Genomic DNA, 21,204 nt, shown 5'->3' on the forward strand with positions numbered 1-21,204 from the left:
ATTGCTGCCTCGGGCACCTTATGGCCGTTCTGCTGTGAGTCTAGATTATCGAATGGGACGAAAAACTGATAGTGAATTGTAACGTTCAGGGCCACCTAATGACGATGGATCACTCAAATTGCGTCCTGATTCAATACATCGTCCTCCAGCAGACTTGACTTCATGGGTCTATTGCTGCCTCAGGCACCTTATGGCCGTTCTGCTGTGAGTCAAAGATTTTCGAAACGGACGAAAACTGATAGTGAATTGTATCTTTCAGGGCCACCTAATGACGATGGATCACTCAAATTGCGTCCCGATTCAATACATCGTCCTCCAGCAGACTTGTCTCCATGGGTCGATTGCTGCCTCGGGCACCTTATGGCCGTTCTGCTGTGAGTCAAAGATTTTCGAATCGGACGAAAAACTGATAGTGATTTGTAACATTCAGGGCCACCTAATGACGATGGACCACACAAATTGCGTCCCGATTCAGTACATCGTCCACTAGCCGACTTGACTCCATGGGACTATTGCTGTCTCGGGCACCTTATGGCCGCTCTGCTGTGAGTGTAGATTATAGAATGGGATGAAAAACTGATAGTGAATTGTAACGTTCAGGGCCACCTAATGACGATGGATCACTCAAATTGCGTCCCGATTCAATACATCGTCCTCCAGGAGACTTGTCTCCATGGGTCTATTGCTGCCTCGGGCACCTTATGGCAGGCCTGCTGTGACTCAAAGATTTTCGAATCGGACGAAAAACTGATAGTGAATTGTAACGTTAAGGGCCTCCTAATGACGATGGAACATACAAATTGCGTCCCGATTCAATACATCGTCCTCCAGCAGACTTGTCTCCATGGGTCTATTGCTGCCTCGGGCACCTTATGGCCGTTCTGCTGTGAGTCAAAGATTTTCGAATCGGACGAAAAACTGATAGTGAATTGTAACATTCAGGGCCACCTAATGACGATGGACCACGCAAATTGCGTCCCGATTCAATACATCGTCCTCCAGCCGAGTTGACTCCATGGGTCTATTGCTGCCTCGGGCACCTTATGGCCGTTCTGCTGTGAATCTAGATTATCGAATGGGACGAAAAACTGATAGTGAATTGTAACGTTCAGGGCCACCTAATGACGATGGATCACTCAAATTGCGTCCCGATTCAATACATCGTCCCCAGCCGACTTGTCTCCATGGGTCTATTGCTGCCTCGGGCACCTTATGGCCGTTCTGCTGTGAGTCTAGATTATCGAATGGGACGAAAAACTGATAGTGAATTGTAACGTTCAGGGCCACCTAATGACGATGGATCACTCAAATTGCGTCCTGATTCAATACATCGTCCTCCGCAGACTTGACTTCATGGGTCTATTGCTGCCTCGGGCACCTTATGGCCGTTCTGCTGTGAGTCAAAGATTTTCGAATCGGACGAAAAACTGATAGTGATTTGTAACATTCAGGGCCACCTAATGACGATGGACCACACAAATTGCGTCCCGATTCAGTACATCGTCCACTAGCCGACTTGACTCCATGGGACTATTGCTGTCTCGGGCACCTTGAGGCCGTTCTGCTGTGAGTGTAGATTATAGAATGGGATGAAAAACTGATAGTGAATTGTAACGTTCAGGGCCACCTAATGACGATGGATCACTCAAATTGCGTCCCGATTCAATACATCGTCCTCCAGGAGACTTGTCTCCATGGGTCTATTGCTGCCTCGGGCACCTTATGGCAGGCCTGCTGTGACTCAAAGATTTTCGAATCGGACGAAAAACTGATAGTGAATTGTAACGTTCAGGGCCTCCTAATGACGATGGAACACTCAAATTCCGTCCCGATTCAATACATCGTCCTCCAGCAGACTTGTCTCCATGCGTCTATTGCTGCCTCGGGCCCCTTATGGCCGTTCTGCTGTGAGTCAAAGATTTTCGAATCGGACGAAAAACTGATAGTGAATTGTAACGTTCAGGGCCACCTAATGACGATGGATCACTCAAATTGCGTCCCGATTCAATACATCGTCCTCCAGACGACTTGACTGCATGGGTCTATTGCTGCCTCGGGCACCTTATGGCCGTTCTGCTGTGAGTCTAGATTATCGAATGGGACGAAAAACTGATAGTGAATTGTAACGTTCAGGGCCACCTAATGACGATGGATCACTCAAATTGCGTCCCGATTCAATACATCGTCCTCCAGTCTACTTGACTCAATGGGTCTATTGCTGCCTCGGGCACCTTAAGGCCGTTCTGCTGTGAGTCTAGATTATCGAATGGGACGAAAAAATGAAAATGAATTGTAACGTTCAGGGCCTCCTAATGACGATGGATCACTCAAATTGCGTCCCTATACAATACATCGTCCTCCAGCCGACTTGACTCCATGGGTCTATTGCTGCCTCGGGCACCTTATGGCCGTTCTGCTGTGAGTCTAGATTATCGAATGGGACGAAAAACTGATAGTGAATTGTAACGTTCAGGGCCTCCTAATAACGATGGATCACTCAAATTGCGTCCCGATTCAATACATCGTCCTCCAGCAGACTTGTCTCCATGGGTCTATTGCTGCCTCGGGCACCTTATGGCCGTTCTGCTGTGAGTCTAGATTATCGAATGGGACGAAAAACTGATAGTGAATTGTAACGTTCAGGGCCTCCTAATGACGATGGATCACTCAAATTACGTCCTGATTCAATACATCGTCCTCCAGCAGACTTGACTTCATGGGTCTATTGCTGCCTCGGGCACCTTATGGCCGTTCTGCTGTGAGTCAAAGATTTTCGAATCGGACGAAAAACTGATAGTGAATTGTAACGTTCAGGGCCACCTAATGACGATGGATCACTCAAATTGCGTCCCGATTCAATACATCGTCCTCCAGCCGACTTGACTCCATGGGTCTATTGCTGCCTCGGGCACCTTATGGCCGTTCTGCTGTGAGTCTAGATTATCGAATGGGACAAAAAACTGATAGTGAATTGTAACGTTCAGGGCCTCCTAATGACGATGGATCACTCAAATTGCGTCCCGATTCAATACATCGTCCTCCAGCAGACTTGTCTCCATGGGTCTATTGCTGCCTCGGGCACCTTATGGCCGTTCTGCTGTGAGTCTAGATTATCGAATGGGACGAAAAACTTATAGTGAATTGTAACGTTCAGGGCCACCTAATGACGATGGATCACTCAAATTGCGTCCCGATTCAATACATCGTCCTCCAGCCGACTTGACTCCATGGGTCTATTGCTGCCTCGGGCACCTTATGGCCGTTCTGCTGTGAGTCTAGATTATCGAATGGGACGAAAAACTGATAGTGAATTGTAACGTTCAGGGCCTCCTAATGACGATGGATCACTCAAATTGCGTCCCGATTCAATACATCGTCCTCCAGCCGACTTGACTCCATGGGTCTATTGCTGCTTCGGGCACCTTATGGCCGTTCTGCTGTGAGTCTAGATTATCGAATGGGACGAAAAACTGATAGTGAATTGTAACGTTCAGGGCCTCCTAATGACGATGGATCACTCAAATTGCGTCCCGATTGAATACATCGTCCTCCAGCAGACTTGTCTCCATGGGTCTATTGCTGCCTCGGGCACCTTATGGCCGTTCTGCTGTGAGTCTAGATTATCGAATGGGACGAAAAACTGATAGTGAATTGTAACGTTCAGGGCCTCCTAATGACGATGGATCACTCAAATTGCGTCCCGATTCAATACATCGTCCTCCAGCAGACTTGTCTCCATGGGTCTATTGCTGCCTCGGGCACCTTATGGCCGTTCTGCTGTGAGTCAAAGATTTTCGAATCGGACGAAAAACTGATAGTGAATTGTAACATTCAGGGCCACCTAATGACGATGGATCACTCAAATTGCGTCCCGATTCAATACATCGTCCTCCAGCAGACTTGTCTCCATGGGTCTATTGCTGCCTCGGGCACCTTATGGCAGGCCTGCTGTGACTCAAAGATTTTCGAATCGGACGAAAAACTGATAGTGAATTGTAACTTTCAGGACCACCTAATGGCGATGGATCACTCAAATTGCGTCCCGATTCAATACATCGTCCTCCAGCAGACTTGTCTCCATGGGTCGATTGCTGCCTCGGGCACCTAATATCCGTTCTGCTGTGAGTCAAAGATTTTCGAATCGGACGAAAAACTGATAGTGAATTGTAACATTCAGGGCCACCTAATGACGATGGACCATGCAAATTGCGTCCCGATTCAATACATCGTCCTCCAGCCGAGTTGACTCCATGGGTCTATTGCTGCCTCTGGCACCTTATGGCCATTCTGCTGTGAATCTAGATTATCGAATGGGACGAAAAACTGATAGTGAATTGTAACGTTCAGGGCCACCTAATGACGATGGATCACTCAAATTGCGTCCCGATTCAATACATCGTCCCCAGCCGACTTGTCTCCATGGGTCTATTGCTGCCTCGGGCACCTTAAGGCCGATCTGCTGTGAGTCTAGATTATCGAATGGGACGAAAAACTGATAGTGAATTGTAACGTTCAGGGCCACCTAATGACGATGGATCACTCAAATTGCGTCCTGATTCAATACATCGACCTCCAGCAGACTTGACTTCATGGGTCTATTGCTGCCTCAGGCACGTTATGGCCGTTCTGCTGTGAGTCAAAGATTTTCGAATCGGACGAAAAACTGATAGTGAATTGTAACTTTCAGGGCCACCTAATGACGATGGATCACTCAAATTGCGTCCCGATTCAATACATCGTCCTCCAGCAGACTTATCTCCATGGGTCGATTGCTGCCTCGGGCACCTTATGGCCGTTCTGCTGTGAGTCAAAGATTTTCGAATCGGACGAAAAACTGATAGTGATTTGTAACATTCAGGGCCACCTAATGACGATGGACCGCACAAATTGCGTCCCGATTCAATACATCGTCCTCCAGCCGACTTGACTCCATGGGTCTATTGCTGCCTCGGGCACCTTATGGCCTTTCTGCTGTGAGTCAAAGATTTTCGAATCGGACGAAAAACTGATAGTGATTTGTAACATTCAGGGCCACCTAATGTCGATGGACCACCCAAATTGCGTCCCGATTCAGTACATCGTCCACTAGCCGACTTGACTCAATGGGACTATTGCTGTCTCGGGCACCTTATGGCCGTTCTGCTGTGAGTCTAGATTATAGAATGGGTTGAAAAACTGATAGTGAATTGTAACGTTCAGGGCCACCTAATGACGATGGATAACTCAAATTGTGTCCCGATTCAATACATCGTCCTCCAGCAGACTTGTCTCCATGGGTCTATTGCTGCCTCGGGCACCTTATGGCAGGCCTGCTGTGACTCAAAGATTTTCGAATCGGACGAAAAACTGATAGTGAATTGTAACGTTCAGGGCCTCCTAATGACGATGGATCACTCAAATTGCGTCCCGATTCAATACATCGTCCTCCAGCAGACTTGTCTCCAACGGGTCGATTGCTGCCTAGGGCACCTAATATCCGTTCTGCTGTGAGTCAAAGATTTTCGAATCGGACGAAAAACTGATAGTGAATTGTAACATTCAGGGCCACCTAATGACGATGGACCATGCAAATTGCGACCCGATTCAATACATCGTCTTCCAGCCGAGTTGACTCCATGGGTCTATTGCTGCCTCTGGCACCTTATGGCCGTTCTGCTGTGAATCTAGATTATCGAATGGGACGAAAAACTGACAGTGAATTGTAACGTTCAGGGCCACCTAATGACGATGGATCACTCAAATTGCGTCCCGATTCAATACATCGTCCCCAGCCGACTTGTCTCCATGGGTCTATTGCTGCCTCGGGCACCTTAAGGCCGTTCTGCTGTGAGTCTAGATTATCGAATGGGACGAAAAACTGATAGTGAATTGTAACGTTCAGGGCCACCTAATGACGATGGATCACTCAAATTGCGTCCTGATTCAATACATCGTCCTCCAGCAGACTTGACTTCATGGGTCTATTGCTGCCTCAGGCACCTTATGGCCGTTCTGCTGTGAGTCAAAGATTTTCGAATCGGACGAAAAACTGATAGTGAATTGTAACTTTCAGGGCCACCTAATGACGATGGATCACTCAAATTGCGTCCCGATTCAATACATCGTCCTCCAGCAGACTTGTCTCCATGGGTCGATTGCTGCCTCGGGCACCTTATGGCCGTTCTGCTGTGAGTCAAAGATTTTCGAATCGGACGAAAAACTGATAGTGATTTGTAACATTCAGGGCCTCCTAATGACGATGGATCACTGAAATTGCGTCCCGATTCAATACATCGTCCTCCAGGCGACTTGACTCCATGGGTCTATTGCTGCCTCGGGCACCTTATGGCCGTTCTGCTGTGAGTCTAGATTATCGAATGGGACAAAAAACTGATAGTGAATTGTAACGTTCAGGGCCTCCTAATGACGATGGATCACTCAAATTGCGTCCCGATTCAATACATCGTCCTCCAGCAGACTTGTCTCCATGGGTCTATTGCTGCCTCGGGCACCTTATGGCCGTTCTGCTGTGAGTCTAGATTATCGAATGGGACGAAAAACTGATAGTGAATTGTAACGTTCAGGGCCACCTAATGACGATGGATCACTCAAATTGCGTCCCGATTCAATACATCGTCCTCCAGCCGACTTGACTCCATGGGTCTATTGCTGCCTCGGGCACCTTATGGCCGTTCTGCTGTGAGTCTAGATTATCGAATGGGACGAAAAACTGATAGTGAATTGTAACGTTCAGGGCCTCCTAATGACGATGGATCACTCAAATTGCGTCCCGATTCAATACATCGTCCTCCAGCCGACTTGACTCCATGGGTCTATTGCTGCTTCGGGCACCTTATGGCCGTACTGCTGTGAGTCTAGATTATCGAATGGGACGAAATACTGATAGTGAATTGTAACGTTCAGGGCCTCCTAATGACGATGGATCACTCAAATTGCGTCCCGATTCAATACATCGTCCTCCAGCAGACTTGTCTCCATGGGTCTATTGCTGCCTCGGGCACCTTATGGCCGTTCTGCTGTGAGTCTAGATTATCGAATGGGACGAAAAACTGATAGTGAATTGTAACGTTCAGGGCCTCCTAATGACGATGGATCACTCAAATTGCGTCCCGATTCAATACATCGTCCTCCAGCAGACTTGTCTCCATGGGTCTATTGCTGCCTCGGGCACCTTATGGCAGGCCTGCTGTGACTCAAAGATTTTCGAATCGGACGAAAAACTGATAGTGAATTGTAACGTTCAGAGCCTCCTAATGACGATGGATCACTCAAATTGCGTCCCGATTCAATACATCGTCCTCCAGCAGACTTGTCTCCATGGGTCTATTGCTGCCTCGGGCACCTTATGGCCGTTCTGCTGTGAGCCAAAGATTTTCGAATCGGACGAAAAACTGATAGTGAATTGTAACATTCAGGGCCACATAATGACGATGGATCACTCAAATTGCGTCCCGATTCAATACATCGTCCTCCAGCAGACTTGTCTCCATGGGTCTATTGCTGCCTCGGGCACCTTATGGCAGGCCTGCTGTGAATCTAGATTATCGAATGGGACGAAAAACTGATAGTGAATTGTAACGTTCAGGGCCACCTAATGACGATGGATCACTCAAATTGCGTCCTGATTCAATACATCGTCCTCCAGCAGACTTGACTTCATGGGTCTATTGCTGCCTCAGGCACGTTATGGCCGTTCTGCTGTGAGTCAAAGATTTTCGAATCGGACGAAAAACTGATAGTGAATTGTAACTTTCAGGGCCACCTAATGACGATGGATCACTCAAATTGCGTCCCGATTCAATACATCGTCCTCCAGCAGACTTGTCTCCATGGGTCGATTGCTGCCTCGGGCACCTTATGGCCGTTCTGCTGTGAGTCAAAGATTTTCGAATCGGACGAAAAACTGATAGTGATTTGTAACATTCAGGGCCACCTAATGACGATGGACCACACAAATTGCGTCCCGATTCAATACATCGTCCTCCAGCCGACTTGACTCCATGGGTCTATTGCTGCCTCGGGCACCTTATGGCCTTTCTGCTGTGAGTCAAAGATTTTCGAATCGGATGAAAAACTGATAGTGATTTGTAACATTCAGGGCCACCTAATGTCGATGGACCACCCAAATTGCGTCCCGATTCAGTACATCGTCCACTAGCCGACTTGACTCAATGGGACTATTGCTGTCTCGGGCACCTTATGGCCGTTCTGCTGTGAGTCTAGATTATAGAATGGGATGAAAAACTGATAGTGAATTGTAACGTTCAGGGCCACCTAATGACGATGGATAACTCAAATTGCGTCCCGATTTAATACATTGTCCTCCAGCAGACTTGTCTCCATGGGTCTATTGCTGCCTCGGGCACTTTATGGCAGGCCTGCTGTGACTCAAAGATTTTCGAATCGGACGAAAAACTGATCGTGAATTGTAACGTTCAGGGCCTCCTAATGACGATGGATCACTCAAATTGCGTCCCGATTCAATACATCGTCCTCCAGCAGACTTGTCTCCATGGGTCTATTGCTGCCTCGGGCACCTTATGGCCGTTCTGCTGTGAGTCAAAGATTTTCGAATCGGACGAAAAACTGATAGTGAATTGTAACATTCAGGGCCACCTAATGACGATGGATCACTCAAATTGCGTCCCGATTCAATACATCGTCCTCCAGCAGACTTGTCTCCATGGGTCTATTGCTGCCTCGGCACCTTATGGCAGGCCTGCTGTGACTCAAAGACTTTCGAATCGGACGAAAAACTGATAGTGAATTGTAACTTTCAGGGCCACCTAATGGCGATGGATCACTCAAATTGCGTCCCGATGCAATACATCGTCCTCCAGCAGACTTGTCTCCATGGGTCGATTGCTGCCTCGGGCACCTAATATCCGTTCTGCTGTGAGTCAAAGATTTTCGAATCGGACGAAAAACTGATAGTGAATTGTAACGTTCAGGGCCACCTAATGACGATGGATCACTCAAATTGCGTCCCGATTCAATACATCGTCCTCCAGCAGACTTGTCTCCATGGGTCGATTGCTGCCTCGGGCACCTTATGGCCGTTCTGCTGTGAGTCAAAGATTTTCGAATCGGACGAAAAACTGATAGTGATTTGTAACATTCAGGGCCTCCTAATGACGATGGATCACTGAAATTGCGTCCCGATTCAATACATCGTCCTCCAGCCGACTTGACTCCATGGGTCTATTGCTGCCTCGGGCACCTTATGGCCGTTCTGCTGTGAGTCTAGATTATCGAATGGGACAAAAAACTGATAGTGAATTGTAACGTTCAGGGCCTCCTAATGACGATGGATCACTCAAATTGCGTCCCGATTCAATACATCGTCCTCCAGCAGACTTGTCTCCATGGGTCTATTGCTGCCTCGGGCACCTTATGGCCGTTCTGCTGTGAGTCTAGATTATCGAATGGGACGAAAAACTGATAGTGAATTGTAACGTTCAGGGCCACCTAATGACGATGGATCACTCAAATTGCGTCCCGATTCAATACATCGTCCTCCAGCCGACTTGACTCCATGGGTCTATTGCTGCCTCGGGCACCTTATGGCCGTTCTGCTGTGAGTCTAGATTATCGAATGGGACGAAAAACTGATAGTGAATTGTAACGTTCAGGGCCTCCTAATGACGATGGATCACTCAAATTGCGTCCCGATTCAATACATCGTCCTCCAGCCGACTTGACTCCATGGGTCTATTGCTGCTTCGGGCACCTTATGGCCGTTCTGCTGTGAGTCTAGATTATCGAATGGGACGAAATACTGATAGTGAATTGTAACGTTCAGGGCCTCCTAATGACGATGGATCACTCAAATTGCGTCCCGATTCAATACATCGTCCTCCAGCAGACTTGTCTCCATGGGTCTATTGCTGCCTCGGGCACCTTATGGCCGTTCTGCTGTGAGTGTAGATTATCGAATGGGACGAAAAACTGATAGTGAATTGTAACGTTCAGGGCCTCCTAATGACGATGGATCACTCAAATTGCGTCCCGATTCAATACATCGTCCTCCAGCCGACTTGACTCCATGGGTCTATTGCTGCCTCGGGCACCTTATGGCCTTTCTGCTGTGAGTCAAAGATTTTCGAATCGGACGAAAAACTGATAGTGATTTGTAACATTCAGGGCCACCTAATGTCGATGGACCACCCAAATTGCGTCCCGATTCAGTACATCGTCCACTAGCCGACTTGACTCAATGGGACTATTGCTGTCTCGGGCACCTTATGGCCGTTCTGCTGTGAGTCTAGATTATAGAATGGGATGAAAAACTGATAGTGAATTGTAACGTTCAGGGCCACCTAATGACGATGGATAACTCAAATTGCGTCCCGATTTAATACATTGTCCTCCAGCAGACTTGTCTCCATGGGTCTATTGCTGCCTCGGGCACTTTATGGCAGGCCTGCTGTGACTCAAAGATTTTCGAATCGGACGAAAAACTGATCGTGAATTGTAACGTTCAGGGCCTCCTAATGACGATGGATCACTCAAATTGCGTCCCGATTCAATACATCGTCCTCCAGCAGACTTGTCTCCATGGGTCTATTGCTGCCTCGGGCACCTTATGGCCGTTCTGCTGTGAGTCAAAGATTTTCGAATCGGACGAAAAACTGATAGTGAATTGTAACATTCAGGGCCACCTAATGACGATGGATCACTCAAATTGCGTCCCGATTCAATACATCGTCCTCCAGCAGACTTGTCTCCATGGGTCTATTGCTGCCTCGGCACCTTATGGCAGGCCTGCTGTGACTCAAAGACTTTCGAATCGGACGAAAAACTGATAGTGAATTGTAACTTTCAGGGCCACCTAATGGCGATGGATCACTCAAATTGCGTCCCGATGCAATACATCGTCCTCCAGCAGACTTGTCTCCATGGGTCGATTGCTGCCTCGGGCACCTAATATCCGTTCTGCTGTGAGTCAAAGATTTTCGAATCGGACGAAAAACTGATAGTGAATTGTAACGTTCAGGGCCACCTAATGACGATGGATCACTCAAATTGCGTCCCGATTCAATACATCGTCCTCCAGCAGACTTGTCTCCATGGGTCGATTGCTGCCTCGGGCACCTTATGGCCGTTCTGCTGTGAGTCAAAGATTTTCGAATCGGACGAAAAACTGATAGTGATTTGTAACATTCAGGGCCTCCTAATGACGATGGATCACTGAAATTGCGTCCCGATTCAATACATCGTCCTCCAGCCGACTTGACTCCATGGGTCTATTGCTGCCTCGGGCACCTTATGGCCGTTCTGCTGTGAGTCTAGATTATCGAATGGGACAAAAAACTGATAGTGAATTGTAACGTTCAGGGCCTCCTAATGACGATGGATCACTCAAATTGCGTCCCGATTCAATACATCGTCCTCCAGCAGACTTGTCTCCATGGGTCTATTGCTGCCTCGGGCACCTTATGGCCGTTCTGCTGTGAGTCTAGATTATCGAATGGGAAGAAAAACTGATAGTGAATTGTAACGTTCAGGGCCACCTAATGACGATGGATCACTCAAATTGCGTCCCGATTCAATACATCGTCCTCCAGCCGACTTGACTCCATGGGTCTATTGCTGCCTCGGGCACCTTATGGCCGTTCTGCTGTGAGTCTAGATTATCGAATGGGACGAAAAACTGATAGTGAATTGTAACGTTCAGGGCCTCCTAATGACGATGGATCACTCAAATTGCGTCCCGATTCAATACATCGTCCTCCAGCCGACTTGACTCCATGGGTCTATTGCTGCTTCGGGCACCTTATGGCCGTTCTGCTGTGAGTCTAGATTATCGAATGGGACGAAATACTGATAGTGAATTGTAACGTTCAGGGCCTCCTAATGACGATGGATCACTCAAATTGCGTCCCGATTCAATACATCGTCCTCCAGCAGACTTGTCTCCATGGGTCTATTGCTGCCTCGGGCACCTTATGGCAGGCCTGCTGTGACTCAAAGATTTTCGAATCGGACGAAAAACTGATAGTGAATTGTAACTTTCAGGGCCACCTAATGACGATGGATCACTCAAATTGCGTCCCGATTCAATACATCGTCCTCCAGCAGCCTTGTCTCCATGGGTCGATTGCTGCCTCGGGCACCTTATGGCCGTTCTGCTGTGAGTCAAAGATTTTCGAATCGGACGAAAAACTGATAGTGATTTGTAACATTCAGGGCCTCCTAATGACGATGGATCACTGAAATTGCGTCCCGATTCAATACATCGTCCTCCAGCCGACTTGACTCCATGGGTCTATTGCTGCCTCGGGCACCTTATGGCCGTTCTGCTGTGAGTCTAGATTATCGAATGGGACAAAAAACTGATAGTGAATTGTAACGTTCAGGGCCTCCTAATGACGATGGATCACTCAAATTGCGTCCCGATTCAATACATCGTCCTCCAGCAGACTTGTCTCCATGGGCCTATTGCTGCCTCGGGCACCTTATGGCCGTTCTGCTGTGAGTCTAGATTATCGAATGGGACGAAAAACTTATAGTGAATTGTAACGTTCAGGGCCACCTAATGACGATGGATCACTCAAATTGCGTCCCGATTCAATACATCGTCCTCCAGCCGACTTGACTCCATGGGTCTATTGCTGCCTCGGGCACCTTATGGCCGTACTGCTGTGAGTCTAGATTATCGAATGGGACGAAAAACTGATAGTGAATTGAAACGTTCAGGGCCTCCTAATGACGATGGATCACTCAAATTGCGTCCCGATTCAATACATCGTCCTCCAGCCGACTTGATTCCATGGGTCTATTGCAGCTTCGGGCACCTTATGGCCGTTCTGCTGTGAGTCTAGATTATCGAATGGGACGAAAAACTGATAGTGAATTGTAACGTTCAGGGCCTCCTAATGACGATGGATCACTCACATTGCGTCCCGATTCAATACATCGTCCTCCAGCAGACTTGTCTCCATGGGTCTATTGCTGCCTCGGGCACCTTATGGCCGTTCTGCTGTGAGTCTAGATTATCGAATGGGACGAAAAACTGATAGTGAATTGTAACGTTCAGGGCCTCCTAATGACGATGGATCACTCAAATTGCGTCCCGATTCAATACATCGTCCTCCAGCAGACTTGTCTCCATGGGTCTATTGCTGCCTCGGGCACCTTATGGCAGGCCTGTTGTGACTCAAAGATTTTCGAATCGGACGAAAAACTGATAGTGAATTGTAACATTCAGGGCCACCTAATGACGATGGACCATGCAAATTGCGTCCCGATTCAATACATCGTCCTCCGGCCGAGTTGACTCCATGGGTCTATTGCTGCCTCTGGCACCCTATGGCCATTCTGCTGTGAATCTAGATTATCGAATGGGACGAAAAACTGATAGTGAATTGTAACGTTCAGGGCCACCTAATGACGATGGATCACTCAAATTGCGTCCCGATTCAGTACATCGTCCGCAGCCGACTTGTCTCCATGGGTCTATTGCTGCCTCGGGCACCTTAAGGCCGATCTGCTGTGAGTCTAGATTATCGAATGGGACGAAAAACTGATAGTGAATTGTGACGTTCAGGGCCACCTAATGACGATGGATCACTCAAATTGCGTCCTGATTCAATACATCGTCCTCCAGCAGACTTGACTTCATGGGTCTATTGCTGCCTCAGGCACGTTATGGCCGTTCTGCTGTGAGTCAAAGATTTTCGAATCGGACGAAAAACTGATAGTGAATTGTAACTTTCAGGGCCACCTAATGACGATGGATCACTCAAATTGCGTCCCGATTCAATACATCGTCCTCCAGCAGACTTGTCTCCATGGGTCGATTGCTGCCTCGGGCACCTTATGGCCGTTCTGCTGTGAGTCAAAGATTTTCGAATCGGACGAAAAACTGATAGTGATTTGTAACATTCAGGGCCACCTAATGACGATGGACCACACAAATTGCGTCCCGATTCAATACATCGTCCTCCAGCCGACTTGACTCCATGGGTCTATTGCTGCCTCGGGCACCTTATGGCCTTTCTGCTGTGAGTCAAAGATTTTCGAATCGGACGAAAAACTGATAGTGATTTGTAACATTCAGGGCCACCTAATGACGATGGACCACCCAAATTGCGTCCCGATTCAGTACATCGTCCACTAGCCGACTTGACTCAATGGGACTATTGCTGTCTCGGGCACCTTATGGCCGTTCTGCTGTGAGTCTAGATTATAGAATGGGATGAAAAACTGATAGTGAATTGTAACGTTCAGGGCCACCTAATGACGATGGATAATTCAAATTGCGTCCCGATTCAATACATCGTCCTCCAGCAGACTTGTCTCCATGGGTCTATTGCTGCCTCGGGCACCTTATGGCAGGCCTGCTGTGACTCAAAGATTTTCGAATCGGACGAAAAACTGATAGTAAATTGTAACGTTCAGGGCCTCCTAATGACGATGGATCACTCAAACTGCGTCCCGATTCAATACATCGTCCTCCAGCAGACTTGTCTCCATGGGTCTATTGCTGCCTCGGGCACCTTATGGCCGTTCTGCTGTGAGTCAAAGATTTTCGAATCGGACGAAAAACTGATAGTGAATTGTAACATTCAGGGCCACCTAATGACGATGGATCACTCAAATTGCGTCCCGATTCAATACATCGTCCTCCAGCAGACTTGTCTCCATGGGTCTATTGCTGCCTCGGGCACCTTATGGCAGGCCTGCTGTGACTGAAAGATTTTCGAATCGGACGAAAAACTGATAGTGAATTGTAACTTTCAGGGCCACCTAATGGCGATGGATCACTCAAATTGCGTCCCGATTCAATACATCGTCCTCCAGCAGACTTGTCTCCATGGGTCGATTGCTGCCTCGGGCACCTAATATCCGTTCTGCTGTGAGTCAAAGATTTTCGAATCGGACGAAAAACTGATAGTGAATTGTAACATTCAGGGCCACCTAATGACGATGGACCATGCAAATTGCGTCCCGATTCAATACATCGTCCTCCAGCCGAGTTGACTCCATGGGTCTATTGCTGCCTCTGGCACCTTATGGCCGTTCTGCTGTGAATCTAGATTATCGAATGGGACGAAAAACTGTTAGTGAATTGTAACGTTCAGGGCCACCTAATGACGATGGATCACTCAAATTGCGTCCCGATTCAATACATCGTCCTCCAGCAGACTTGTCTCCATGGGTCGATTGCTGCCTCGGGCACCTTATGGCCGTTCTGCTGTGAGTCAAAGATTTTCGAATCGGACGAAAAACTGATAGTGATTTGTAACATTCAGGGCCTCCTAATGACGATGGATCACTGAAATTGCGTCCCGATTCAATACATCGTCCTCCAGCCGACTTGACTCCATGGGTCTATTGCTGCCTCGGGCACCTTATGGCCGTTCTGCTGTGAGTCTAGATTATCGAATGGGACAAAAAACTGATAGTGAATTGTAACGTTCAGGGCCTCCTAATGACGATGGATCACTCAAATTGCGTCCCGATTCAATACATCGTCCTCCAGCAGACTTGTCTCCATGGGTCTATTGCTGCCTCGGGCACCTTATGGCCGTTCTGCTGTGAGTCTAGATTATCGAATGGGAAGAAAAACTGATAGTGAATTGTAACGTTCAGGGCCACCTAATGACGATGGATCACTCAAATTGCGTCCCGATTCAATACATCGTCCTCCAGCCGACTTGACTCCATGGGTCTATTGCTGCCTCGGGCACCTTATGGCCGTTCTGCTGTGAGTCTAGATTATCGAATGGGACGAAAAACTGATAGTGAATTGTAACGTTCAGGGCCTCCTAATGACGATGGATCACTCAAATTGCGTCCCGATTCAATACATCGTCCTCCAGCCGACTTGACTCCATGGGTCTATTGCTGCTTCGGGCACCTTATGGCCGTTCTGCTGTGAGTCTAGATTATCGAATGGGACGAAATACTGATAGTGAATTGTAACGTTCAGGGCCTCCTAATGACGATGGATCACTCAAATTGCGTCCCGATTCAATACATCGTCCTCCAGCAGACTTGTCTCCATGGGTCTATTGCTGCCTCGGGCACCTTATGGCAGGCCTGCTGTGACTCAAAGATTTTCGAATCGGACGAAAAACTGATAGTGAATTGTAACTTTCAGGGCCACCTAATGACGATGGATCACTCAAATTGCGTCCCGATTCAATACATCGTCCTCCAGCAGCCTTGTCTCCATGGGTCGATTGCTGCCTCGGGCACCTTATGGCCGTTCTGCTGTGAGTCAAAGATTTTCGAATCGGACGAAAAACTGATAGTGATTTGTAACATTCAGGGCCTCCTAATGACGATGGATCACTGAAATTGCGTCCCGATTCAATACATCGTCCTCCAGCCGACTTGACTCCATGGGTCTATTGCTGCCTCGGGCACCTTATGGCCGTTCTGCTGTGAGTCTAGATTATCGAATGGGACAAAAAACTGATAGTGAATTGTAACGTTCAGGGCCTCCTAATGACGATGGATCACTCAAATTGCGTCCCGATTCAATACATCGTCCTCCAGCAGACTTGTCTCCATGGGCCTATTGCTGCCTCGGGCACCTTATGGCCGTTCTGCTGTGAGTCTAGATTATCGAATGGGACGAAAAACTTATAGTGAATTGTAACGTTCAGGGCCACCTAATGACGATGGATCACTCAAATTGCGTCCCGATTCAATACATCGTCCTCCAGCCGACTTGACTCCATGGGTCTATTGCTGCCTCGGGCACCTTATGGCCGTACTGCTGTGAGTCTAGATTATCGAATGGGACGAAAAACTGATAGTGAATTGAAACGTTCAGGGCCTCCTAATGACGATGGATCACTCAAATTGCGTCCCGATTCAATACATCGTCCTCCAGCCGACTTGATTCCATGGGTCTATTGCAGCTTCGGGCACCTTATGGCCGTTCTGCTGTGAGTCTAGATTATCGAATGGGACGAAAAACTGATAGTGAATTGTAACGTTCAGGGCCTCCTAATGACGATGGATCACTCACATTGCGTCCCGATTCAATACATCGTCCTCCAGCAGACTTGTCTCCATGGGTCTATTGCTGCCTCGGGCACCTTATGGCCGTTCTGCTGTGAGTCTAGATTATCGAATGGGACGAAAAACTGATAGTGAATTGTAACGTTCAGGGCCTCCTAATGACGATGGATCACTCAAATTGCGTCCCGATTCAATACATCGTCCTCCAGCAGACTTGTCTCCATGGGTCTATTGCTGCCTCGGGCACCTTATGGCAGGCCTGTTGTGACTCAAAGATTTTCGAATCGGACGAAAAACTGATAGTGAATTGTAACATTCAGGGCCACCTAATGACGATGGACCATGCAAATTGCGTCCCGATTCAATACATCGTCCTCCGGCCGAGTTGACTCCATGGGTCTATTGCTGCCTCTGGCACCCTATGGCCATTCTGCTGTGAATCTAGATTATCGAATGGGACGAAAAACTGATAGTGAATTGTAACGTTCAGGGCCACCTAATGACGATGGATCACTCAAATTGCGTCCCGATTCAGTACATCGTCCGCAGCCGACTTGTCTCCATGGGTCTATTGCTGCCTCGGGCACCTTAAGGCCGATCTGCTGTGAGTCTAGATTATCGAATGGGACGAAAAACTGATAGTGAATTGTGACGTTCAGGGCCACCTAATGACGATGGATCACTCAAATTGCGTCCTGATTCAATACATCGTCCTCCAGCAGACTTGACTTCATGGGTCTATTGCTGCCTCAGGCACGTTATGGCCGTTCTGCTGTGAGTCAAAGATTTTCGAATCGGACGAAAAACTGATAGTGAATTGTAACTTTCAGGGCCACCTAATGACGATGGATCACTCAAATTGCGTCCCGATTCAATACATCGTCCTCCAGCAGACTTGTCTCCATGGGTCGATTGCTGCCTCGGGCACCTTATGGCCGTTCTGCTGTGAGTCAAAGATTTTCGAATCGGACGAAAAACTGATAGTGATTTGTAACATTCAGGGCCACCTAATGACGATGGACCACACAAATTGCGTCCCGATTCAATACATCGTCCTCCAGCCGACTTGACTCCATGGGTCTATTGCTGCCTCGGGCACCTTATGGCCTTTCTGCTGTGAGTCAAAGATTTTCGAATCGGACGAAAAACTGATAGTGATTTGTAACATTCAGGGCCACCTAATGACGATGGACCACCCAAATTGCGTCCCGATTCAGTACATCGTCCACTAGCCGACTTGACTCAATGGGACTATTGCTGTCTCGGGCACCTTATGGCCGTTCTGCTGTGAGTCTAGATTATAGAATGGGATGAAAAACTGATAGTGAATTGTAACGTTCAGGGCCACCTAATGACGATGGATAATTCAAATTGCGTCCCGATTCAATACATCGTCCTCCAGCAGACTTGTCTCCATGGGTCTATTGCTGCCTCGGGCACCTTATGGCAGGCCTGCTGTGACTCAAAGATTTTCGAATCGGACGAAAAACTGATAGTAAATTGTAACGTTCAGGGCCTCCTAATGACGATGGATCACTCAAACTGCGTCCCGATTCAATACATCGTCCTCCAGCAGACTTGTCTCCATGGGTCTATTGCTGCCTCGGGCACCTTATGGCCGTTCTGCTGTGAGTCAAAGATTTTCGAATCGGACGAAAAACTGATAGTGAATTGTAACATTCAGGGCCACCTAATGACGATGGATCACTCAAATTGCGTCCCGATTCAATACATCGTCCTCCAGCAGACTTGTCTCCATGGGTCTATTGCTGCCTCGGGCACCTTATGGCAGGCCTGCTGTGACTGAAAGATTTTCGAATCGGACGAAAAACTGATAGTGAATTGTAACTTTCAGGGCCACCTAATGGCGATGGATCACTCAAATTGCGTCCCGATTCAATACATCGTCCTCCAGCAGACTTGTCTCCATGGGTCGATTGCTGCCTCGGGCACCTAATATCCGTTCTGCTGTGAGTCAAAGATTTTCGAATCGGACGAAAAACTGATAGTGAATTGTAACATTCAGGGCCACCTAATGACGATGGACCATGCAAATTGCGTCCCGATTCAATACATCGTCCTCCAGCCGAGTTGACTCCATGGGTCTATTGCTGCCTCTGGCACCTTATGGCCGTTCTGCTGTGAATCTAGATTATCGAATGGGACGAAAAACTGTTAGTGAATTGTAACGTTCAGGGCCACCTAATGACGATGGATCACTCAAATTGCGTCCCGATTCAATACATCGTCCCCAGCCGACTTGTCTCCATGGGTCTATTGCTGCCTCGGGCACCTTAAGGCCGTTCTGCTGTGAGTCTAGATTATCGAATGGGACGAAAAACTGATAGTGAATTGTAACGTTCAGCGCCACCTAATGACGATGGATCACTCAAATTGCGTCCTGTTTCAATACATCGTCCTCCAGCAGACTTGACTTCATGGGTCTATTGCTGCCTCAGGCACCTTATGGCCGTTCTGCTGTGAGTCAAAGATTTTCGAATCGGACGAAAAACTGATAGTGAATTGTAACTTTCAGGGCCACCTAATGACGATGGATCACTCAAATTGCGTCCCGATTCAATACATCGTCCTCCAGCAGACTTGTCTCCATGGGTCGATTGCTGCCTCGGGCACCTTATGGCCGTTCTGCTGTGAGTCAAAGATTTTCGAATCGGACGAAAAACTGATAGTGATTTGTAACATTCAGGGCCACCTAATGACGATGGACCACACAAATTGCGTCCCGATTCAATACATCGTCCTCCACCCGACTTGACTCCATGGGTCTATTGCTGCCTCGGGCACCTTATGGCCTTTCTGCTGTGAGTCTAGATTATCGAATGGGACGAAAAACTGATAGTGAATTGTAACGCTCAGGGCCTCCTAATGACGATGGATCACTCAAATAGCGTCCCGATTCAATACATCGTCCTCCAGCCGACTTGACTCCATGGGTCTATTGCTGCCTCGGGCACCTTATGGCCTTTCTGCTGTGAGTCTAGATTATCGAATGGGACGAAAAACTGATAGTGAATTGTAACGCTCAGGGCCTCCTAATGACGATGGATCACTCAAATTGCGTCCCGATTCAATACATCGTCCTCCAGCCGACTTGACTCCATGGGTCTATTGCTGCCTCGGGCACCTTATGGCCGTTCTGCTGTGAGTCTAGATTATCGAATGGGACGAAAAACTGATAGTGAATTGTAACGTTAAGGGCCACCTAATGACGTTGGATCACTCAAATTGCGTCCCGATTCAATACATCGTCCTCCAGTAGACTTGTCTCCATGGGTCTATTGCTGCCTCGGGCACCTTATGGCAGGCCTGCTGTGACTCAAAGATTTTCGAATCGGACGAAAAACTGATAGTGAATTGTAACGTTCAGGGCCTCCTAATGATGGAACACACAAATTGCGTCCCGATTCGATACATCGTCCTCCAGCAGACTTGTCTCCATGGGTCTATTGCTGCCTCGGGCACCTTATGGTGCTGTGAGTCAAAGATTTTCGAATCGGACGAAAAACTGATAGTGAATTGTAACATTCAGGGCCACCTAATGACGATGGACCACACAAATTGCGTCCCGATTCAATACATCGTCCTCCAGCAGACTTGTCTCCATGGGTCTATTGCTGCCTCGGCACCTTATGGCAGGCCTGCTGTGACTCAAAGACTTTCGAATCGGACGAAAAACTGATAGTGAATTGTAACTTTCAGGGCCACCTAATGGCGATGGATCACTCAAATTGCGTCCCGATGCAATACATCGTCCTCCAGCAGACTTGTCTCCATGGGTCGATTGCTGCCTCGGGCACCTAATATCCGTTCTGCTGTGAGTCAAAGATTTTCGAATCGGACGAAAAACTGATAGTGAATTGTAACGTTCAGGGCCACCTAATGACGATGGATCACTCAAATTGCGTCCCGATTCAATACATCGTCCTCCAGCAGACTTGTCTCCATGGGTCGATTGCTGCCTCGGGCACCTTATGGCCGTTCTGCTGTGAGTCAAAGATTTTCGAATCGGACGAAAAACTGATAGTGATTTGTAACATTCAGGGCCTCCTAATGACGATGGATCACTGAAATTGCGTCCCGATTCAATACATCGTCCTCCAGCCGACTTGACTCCATGGGTCTATTGCTGCCTCGGGCACCTTATGGCCGTTCTGCTGTGAGTCTAGATTATCGAATGGGACAAAAAACTGATAGTGAATTGTA

This window comes from Schistocerca cancellata, chromosome 1 (assembly GCF_023864275.1).
Source record: "Schistocerca cancellata isolate TAMUIC-IGC-003103 chromosome 1, iqSchCanc2.1, whole genome shotgun sequence".
In the NCBI taxonomy this organism is placed as follows: domain Eukaryota; kingdom Metazoa; phylum Arthropoda; class Insecta; order Orthoptera; family Acrididae; genus Schistocerca; species Schistocerca cancellata.